General features: G+C 37.6%; 1 pseudogene; it reads left to right on the forward strand.

The window, feature by feature from the left end:
• Positions 1–1,495: 1,495 nt before the first annotated feature.
• LOC102473304 (RNA polymerase II elongation factor ELL2 pseudogene) lies at positions 1,496–2,933 on the forward strand (annotated as a pseudogene).
• Positions 2,934–8,883: the final 5,950 nt, after the last annotated feature.

An 8,883-nucleotide genomic window follows, 5' to 3' on the forward strand; every position in this document is an offset into this window, starting at 1 on the left:
TCTTGGGATCTTGGGCACGCACGGACACGCGCCTGGTATGAGTTCTAAGCCACCGGGTCTGGGACAGGAACCGTGTTCAACTATGTGGGAGTCCAGCGACATAGCCATTACGCTAACTGCTGGTCCCCAAAAAGTTATACTTTTCTAATCTCTAGAATGCATGACATGAAATAACTCAAAAAGGTAGGGAACTGGGACCAGCAGTTAACGTAATGGCTATGTCGCTGGACTCCCACGTAGTCGACCACGGTTCGTGTCCCGGACCCGGTGGCTTAAAACTCACGCTGGGCATGTGTGCGTGCATGCCCAAGATCCGTAGAGTAGAACGGAGAAGGGATTGTGGCATGGCCATCTCCCCCTGGGGGGTGATTTCTCGCTTTCTATCTCTCTGTCTCTGTCTGTCTGGTGAATGCTCGCGCCCTATAGCAAAAACCTCTTCAAAAAAAAAAAAAAAAGGGGATGGGGAAATAAGAACACATTGCTAAAACTTTCTCTCCCATCCTTTCTGTGTGTAGACTAAGCTGCAGTTTTAGTGGGAAAATGTTTCATATTATCCAATTAATATTTTTTAGTTTCTTATGTTCTTACATGTTTAGTTAAACCACGATTTATATATTTATTTTTAACTTTTTACTTTAAGAAGATTTATAACGTGCAACACAATCATATTACTCCACTGCATTTTTCAGGCAGCTGATAAAAAATTGCATTGTATATCTTTTATACTCACTGACTAATTAGCAATTATAAATAATTCCCTGTGGATTAATTGTTTAGATAGCATTCAGAATGTAAATACATCCACATAAGTTATCTTATTCACACTAGAATAGCTACTTTTCATTTTATCCTTGGCTGACTTTGGACGTGGGTCACTGACATAAACATCATGAATCAGTCACTGCTTTCTAATTTTTTCTCCAATCATCTGTCATTTATTCTGCACCTTTCTTTTTCTTTGATTTACTTTTTATTTCTTGAGAGTAAACTATTTACTGAAGTGATTTTTGTTTTGTTTTGTTGTAATTGATGAAATATGTGATTCATATGGGTTTCGCTCTCTTACCTTTTTGGTTTATTTGTTTGTCTTTAGTAATCATATTACAACACATTTAAGCAATTCTATTAATTTAATTTCACTTCAACATCTCCCCCATGAGAGGGGCAAATGGTAACTTAGGTCCTAGTAACACATGGAGAATTACACAACAAAAATCTAAAAATCTGGAACAGTTTAAATTTGGTAAAGCTTCAGTTAGCAGGAGTAGAAAAAGGAATTTGTTCAAATAACAATATTTAATATACATAATATAGGACCTAGATTGAATAAAATAGTTTCATAAACTTTTTCTCAGACAATAGGAAGAAATTTAATTACCATAGAAAAATGTATCACCTGTTATGAGATAAGAGATGGTACAGATGTGACAGCATGTCACCAGCAGGATGGCAGTAACTGTGGCTGTGGGAAGTTTAAGATGGCAGCAGGGGAGTGATGGGGCAGCAGGAGGAGCAGCACTATGCCCTGTCGCGGGGATGGATGGACAACATCAATACTCTGCATGTGAAGCTCACCTACACAGGTGATCGAGGGCTTGAGACTTTCGGGAACCACAAGAACTTAATTTCATTTTAACCTTTAATTCAGTTCTGAAGCTCTCTCAGGGCTTCTCAAAATTCCAAAAGAAGGATTCCTTCAATTATATGAATAACTTTTCTTCTTAGAGGTTTTTGCCTTAGGGCACATGTGCTCACTGGGGGGGGGGGGAGCGGGGGGAACGAGGTGGGGGGGGGGAGAGAGAGAGAGAGAGAGAGAGGAGAGGAGAGAGGAGAGAGACAGGTAGTGAGAAGGAAAATGAAAAAATCATCTCCCAGTGGGGATGGCCACACCACAATCCCTTCTCCTCCATTCTCCTCTTGGGATTTTGAACATATAGGCACACAAGCCTGGCATTATTTTCAAGCCACCAGTTCAGAACTCCAACCACAGCCGACCATGTGGAGTCCAACAACATGCATAACTTTTCATTCTTATTTGTCAAATGGGGATCAAGACAACTTTCAGGGCAGCTTTCAGTGCATCCAGCAAACATTCTCCAGCTCTGGAGCCTCCCAGCTCAGTTGGCTGGGATTTCTATAAGATAAAATTATCGTGTGTGCAACAAACAACTCATATCAGAGGACACGAGAGGGAATGACCCAGGCAGAGGAGAAATCCCGCAATCAAAGCACAAAATTTATCAAACATACTAGACCACATGTGTGGAAAAGAGTACAAATTTGGAAAGCACTTCAAGCTATTTCAGATGCAGGACCTGAGAGGAGAAGGTCAACCCTTGTGAACCTTGCAAATGTGATTCAAAGGACACATGGCAGCAGCAGTGGTTCTCAGTGGCCATATATGGGACAAGGTGATTTACTTACTGGCATTGAAGGCCTAGAGGAAACTTGAGCAGCTTGTTTGACTGCGGAAAGATGACGTCAATCAAAAAGACAAGAACTCCCAGGAGCAATTCTGCAACAGGTAGCCCATTTGAATCCTAGGGACCTTTCATATACAATAAAGGATTGTGTTTTTAAAGAACTTCAAAGAAACTGGCCTGGATACAAAGAAATAGCCAGTCATTAGAATCAGTCCTCTCTAGAAAACTAAATCCATCTCAAAATACTGTCAGCACCAACCACTCAGAATCTCTGCTATGTATGTTCTAGTAGAAATGCTGTATCTTCTCCTCAGAAACAGCTTTTGGACTCAGATTTCATTGACTCTTTAATGAATAAAAAAGTTGTAGTCTCTCATCTGACAAATCGAGTACAGCCAACATTAAATGGTCCTTTGAATCCCACTAGTGAAAAATCTGCTTATGGGCCTCCTGCAACCCCCTGCAGCTGTAACCCTCCTCAAAAATCTCTTGATCAAAACCCATGAATAGCTTCTTACTACATTTAGAGTTAAAGCTAAAACTTAACAATTGCTTATAAGGCCCAATATATGCTGCTCTGTAACATGCTTTATTAACTTTGTCTACTATCTTTCCAACTCAACTAGTCCTGCCATTTTAGCTTTTAAGCTTCTCCTTGAATGCAGCTAACACATTTCTTCTTTGGGTGCTATTTTCTATTTTCTCTGAAATACTCTTCTAATTATTTGCAGGACTTGGTCCCTCACTTTGTTTTTGGTCCTTAATGTCAATTTCTTAGGGAAGTGACTACAGTGTACATAAGTTAACCCGTATCCAACTCATTAGGGTACTTCTTTTCCTTCATTGTGCTTTATCTTTCTTCATAGCACTTATTGTCACATGGCATTTTATATATATCAGGTTATGTATTTAGTATCCATCTCCTTCAGTTGAAAGTTATCTCTGTAGCAGAAGGTAAGTTGGGCGGTTGTGTTCACTGCTTCAGTACCTTAAACAGTTGGAGTACCATAGAAAATGCTTGATATGCATTTGTTGAAAAAACTGAGTGAATGTTTACTATGTCCAACCCATAGGACCTATCTCTTCAAATTAGTTTCTAGTTTTCCCCAATCTGTCGCTTTTGTATCATTTTACTTTACCTACATTGAACAATGCTTCTGCTTTCTCTCATCTGTATACAAGCATATCTCAGAGATATTGCAGGATTGGTTCTAGACCTCCGCAATCAAGCAAATATCTCAATATAGTGAGGCACACAAACTTTTTGGTCTGCTGGTGCACGTAAAAGTTATGTTTGGCCGTCTGGTGGCACAGTTGGTAGAGTATTGAAGTGTGATGCTGGAAGTCACATGGTCAAGCAAAGGTTTAGATCCCAAGTCAAGTGAACCTGAAATACACTGGACACATTCCTGATAGTCTGGAGGGCTGGAGAAAGGGGACTGTGGTTTGAAAAGAACCAGTCAAGATGTGTGTGTGTGTGTGTGTGTGTGTGTGTGTGTGTGTATGTGTGTGTGTGTGTGTGTACCTCACATGTGTACACATGTACTCTCTATCATAAGTAAAATCCAAAAATTTTAAAAATAAAATTAGATGTAAATACCAGATATAGTGTGTGTGAAAGAGGAGGGTCTGAGGAAGGACATTTAGAAGAAAAATAGAGATGCTAAGTATTAATGGGACAAAGAAATGTGGTATTATCTGTTGAAGATATTTTCTTCTTTTATCAACTGTACTAGGGAGAAATGTTCACCTGCTGAAATATCCATTTTGTAAGACAAATAATAATGTGATTGAAGGCATAAAAGAAAATGAAATAAAAAAAATTTTAAAATAAACAAAATTTTAAAAATAAATAAATAAAATAATGTTTGCACTATACTGTAGTCTATAAAGTGTACAATAATATTTTGTGTAAGACAACAATGTTTATGCTTTAATTTAAAAATACTTTATTGCTAAAAGATACTAACAATAATTTGAGCCTACAGCATGTTCTAATCTTTTTGTTGGTGGAAGATTCAATGCTGATGGTTGCTAACTGACCAGGGTGATGATTGCTGAAGGTTGAGGTGGCTGTGACAAGTTCTTAAAATAAGGCAACAATAAAGTTTTCTGTTATTGATCAACTCTTTTCACAGAAGTTTCATAGCACTTTACCCGTAGTAGTAGAATTGCTTAAAAAAAAAATGGAACCAGTCCTCACAAATCCTTCCACTGCTTTATCTACTAAATTTACATAATATTCCAATATTTTTTGTTGTTATTGCAACAGTGTTCAAAACATCTTGACCAGGAGTAGTTTTTATCTCAAGAAACCACTTTCTTTGTTCATCCAGAAGAAGGAACTTCTCATCCATTTGGTATTATCATGAGATTGCAGCAATCCATATGCATCCTCAGACTCTACTTCTAATTCTAGTTCTCTTACTATTTTCACCACATCTGCAGTTACTTCCTCCAGTGAAGTCTTGAACATCTGAAAATCATCCAATCAACTTCCTGTGAGCTCCTGTTAATGTTGTTATTTTGAATCAAGAACGTTCTTAATGGCATGTAGAATGGTAAATCCTTTACAGAAGTTTTGATTCTTTGTCTATTTAAAATTTACCAGAGAACATGTGTGTTCCCAGGAGACAGAGAGAGATAAAAAGTGAGAAATCATTCCCCACGGGGAACAGTTACATGGCAATCCCTTCTCCTCTACTTCTCCCTCCTTTTGAAATTTTGTGTACACATGTTTAGTGTATTTGTCAAACTGCTGGGTCTGAGAGTCAAACTACAGAGTTGGTCATATGGAATCCAGTCACCTTAACCACCATGCTACAGTGTGGCTCCAGTGGGTTTTCAATTTCCTTTGTCCAGATCCATGAAGAGGAATCACTGTCTATGGCAGCTGTAGTCATACAGTATTTATTTCTTAAATAATAAGGTCTGCAAATTAAAATTACTCCTTCCATGAGATACAGGTTGGATGTTAGGTTAGCAGGCATAACAACCTTGATCTCTTTTTATATCTCTGTGAGTGAGGTTGGGGGATCAGGTGTATTATTAGTGAGAAGTAATATTTTGAGAGAAAACAATTTTTAGCAGTATATCCAAATAGTGAGCTTAAAATATTCAGGAAACCATACTGTAAACAGGTGGGCTGCCATCCATTTTAGTTGCTCCATATATAGAGCACAGGCAGTGTATGTTTAGCAGAAGTCTTAAGGACTCTTAAGATATTTGGAACTGCAAATGAGCTTTGGCTTTAACTGAAGTCACCAGTTGCACTAGTGCCTAACAAGAGAGTCTGTGTGTCTTTTGAAGCTCTGAAGCAAGGCATTGATTTCTTTCTGGCTACAGAAGTCCTAGATTGCATCTTTTTTCTATTACAAGGCTGTTTCATCTACATCGAAAATCTGTTGTTTAGTGTAGCCACCTTCATCATTGATCTTTTGGACAATTTGCTACAGTTTTCATATCAGCATTGCTGCTTCACTTTGTACATTTCTGTTACGGAGATAGTTTTTTTCCTGTAACCTCATGAACAAAATCTGCTAGCTTCAAACCTTTCTTCTGTAGCTTCCTCATCTCTTTCAGCCTTCACAGAATTAAAGGGAGTTACAGACTTGCCCTGGATTAGACTTTGGCTTAAGGGAGTGTTGTGGCTGGTTTGATCTATCCAGGCCAGTAAAGTGTCTCCATTTCAGCAATAAGACTATCCCTCTTTCTTATCATTTGTGTGTTCACTGTGAAAGCTCTTTTGCTTTATTTCAAGAACTTTTCCTTTGCATTCGCTCACTGGCACAGATCAGATGCCAGGTTTTGACTTTTGACATGCCTTCCTCACTAAGCTTCATCATTTTGAGCTTTTAATTTTTTTCTTTTTGGAGAGGTTTTTGCTATAAGGCACATGCACTTGCCAGAAAGACAGAGAGTGACAGAGAGACAGAAAGCAAGAAATCACCCCCCAGGGGGGATGGCCATGCCGCAATCCTTTCTCCTCCATTCTCCTCTCGGGATCTTGGGCATGCACGCACACACGCCCGGCGTGATTTTAAGCCACTGGGTCTGGGACTTGAACTGTGGTCAGCAACATGGGAGTCCAGAGACGTAGCCATTACGCCATCTGTTGGTCTCTTGAGCTTTAATTTTAAGTGAGACATAAGTGCTTTTCCTTTCACTTCAACATTTCTAGGGCATTGTAGGATTATTGATTGGCCTAGTTTTAATATTGTTGCTTTTCAAAAAAAAGGAAAGAGAGATGGGGGGAATGGGTAGTCAGTGGAGCAGTCAGAACACAACATTTACTGAATGTTGGTCATTATATGGATATAGCTGGTAGTGTCCCAAGACAATTACAACAGTAACATCAAATGATCACCTATACCAGCCTTGATGGTATAGCTGGGGTGGAGGTGGCACTATTCTGTGAGGCCAGATCATTTATAGGACTGCAGTTTATATGTCCAGTTGACCTGAAACATGCTAAGCATGCATGTATACACTCATAATCCTGGATGGCTGGAGAGTTGAATGAAGGAAGGGATTATAGCATGATGAGATTCTGTTGGGGGGGTGCCTGTTTCTCTCTCTCTCTCTCAAAATAAAGAAAGAAAATCTAATGGATTGTAGTGGATGTTATCAAAATGTGGCAAGCACAGAGGCAGAAGTAGGAGGTGAGCACATGGTGTTAGAAAAATCAGGCCGATGGACTTGGTCAATGAAAGGTTGCCACAAAGCTTCAAATTGTAAAAACAAAACAAACAAATAAAAAACAAACACACACACACCAATATCTGTGAAGTGCAATATAATGAAGTATGCCTATACTTTCTCCCCAGTCAACATTTACTCGTAATTCTGAGTTTCAGTGACTATGGCACAATTTTTCAACTTTTACACTGAAATGCTATTAATGTGAGAAGAGAACTAATTTCTATAAAGTACTTAACAAAAATAGCTGTCACAATATATCTGTATTCTATATGAAAATAATGATTTGGGTATTTTACTAATTAATATCCTTTTCTCTTCCAAATTTGTTCAAGTAAAATCTTATTTTCATGATTTGTCATAATACTAGTAATAGCTATTTGTTTGCTAAACACTAAGCCCTATGCTAATTGTTTGATGTACATTATGTTTTTAAATTCTAATAAAATATTTGAAGCATATATCCTGAGAGCAATAAAGTAATATGTTTAAAAGAAAATTAAGTCTGGATTTGAATCTGTCTTTTTCTCACCTCAGAACCCATGTACTTAACCCCATATGCTCTATTTGCCTTTTTTATAACTTTAGATATTCCTTGCTCTTATCCATACCCAAAATAACCATACCTCAGTTCTAAGAGCATGATTTTCATTTTGAGGATAACCCTCTGGAGACCTGGTGCTATACCTCAAGAAAGAAATTGTAATAGTAGGATTTTGTGTCTTTTTCATATGTTTGACTTTTTTTGGTAAATCCCTGAGTTCATAAAATAATACAGTTCTAATAGTAGTATTCAATACCTTACAGAAATGACAAAGGTATAAGGTATTTACCATAATAATTTCTTAAAAAGTGGTTTTTCAGTCTTGAAATTTTATAATTTATCCAGGATTTATTTTATAATCGTAGCATTGGAATCTAAATAAAAACATTGTTCAGAGCAGGTAATATAGCAGTTTATTACCAAGAAATAGATATCAAAAACAAAGCTATTGAACTATTACTGATAGGGATGAGAGGATAGCATAATGATTAAGTCCCTGGACTCCCACATAGTTGACCGAAGTTCGAGTCCCATACATGGTGGCTTAAACTCACGCCAGGCGCATGTGTGTGTGTGTGCCCAAAATCTTGAGAGGATAATGGAGAAGAAGGGACTGTGGTGTGGCCACCCCCATCTCTCTATATCTCCAGCAAGTGCATGTGCCTTATAGGAAAAATCTCTCTCAAAGAAAAAAAAAGAAAGAAAAGAAATATTGCTGATAATTTACCTAATTTTTGATTAGGTAAAAGATGGTAAGAGAATTGTCATTTGAAATTCAAAAATTCTACTGACACTCTCTCACTGTATCTTTGTATATTTGAGGGAAAATTTACTTAGGTTAAAAATTGTTAAGTATACACATCAACATAATGTATGTTTATAGAGAGAGTTGACTGAGCTGGACTTGTGGTATGGAAATAAGCTGATCTTTTGTAATATCTGGTTTTGCTTTCCTGTTTTCCTCTTCTGCCCAGAAGGTCACTGTTCACTTTTAGCAACACATTTTCCTCTACAATGATATGCAACAATCTTATATCATCACCTAGGCATGTTCTAAAATGATAGCTACATAATCTGGTCAATGCATCACATATTTATTAAGAATTTATTCTATCCTCTGTAGCAGAATACACTGATATGAAAAAAGAAAGAAAGCTATCCCACTGATCTTCTATTTAGAAAAATATGTCTGACATTTGTGATACCAGAACACAATTC

Source organism: Tupaia chinensis, unplaced genomic scaffold (assembly GCF_000334495.1).
Source record: "Tupaia chinensis unplaced genomic scaffold, TupChi_1.0 Scaffold148646_1, whole genome shotgun sequence".
In the NCBI taxonomy this organism is placed as follows: domain Eukaryota; kingdom Metazoa; phylum Chordata; class Mammalia; order Scandentia; family Tupaiidae; genus Tupaia; species Tupaia belangeri.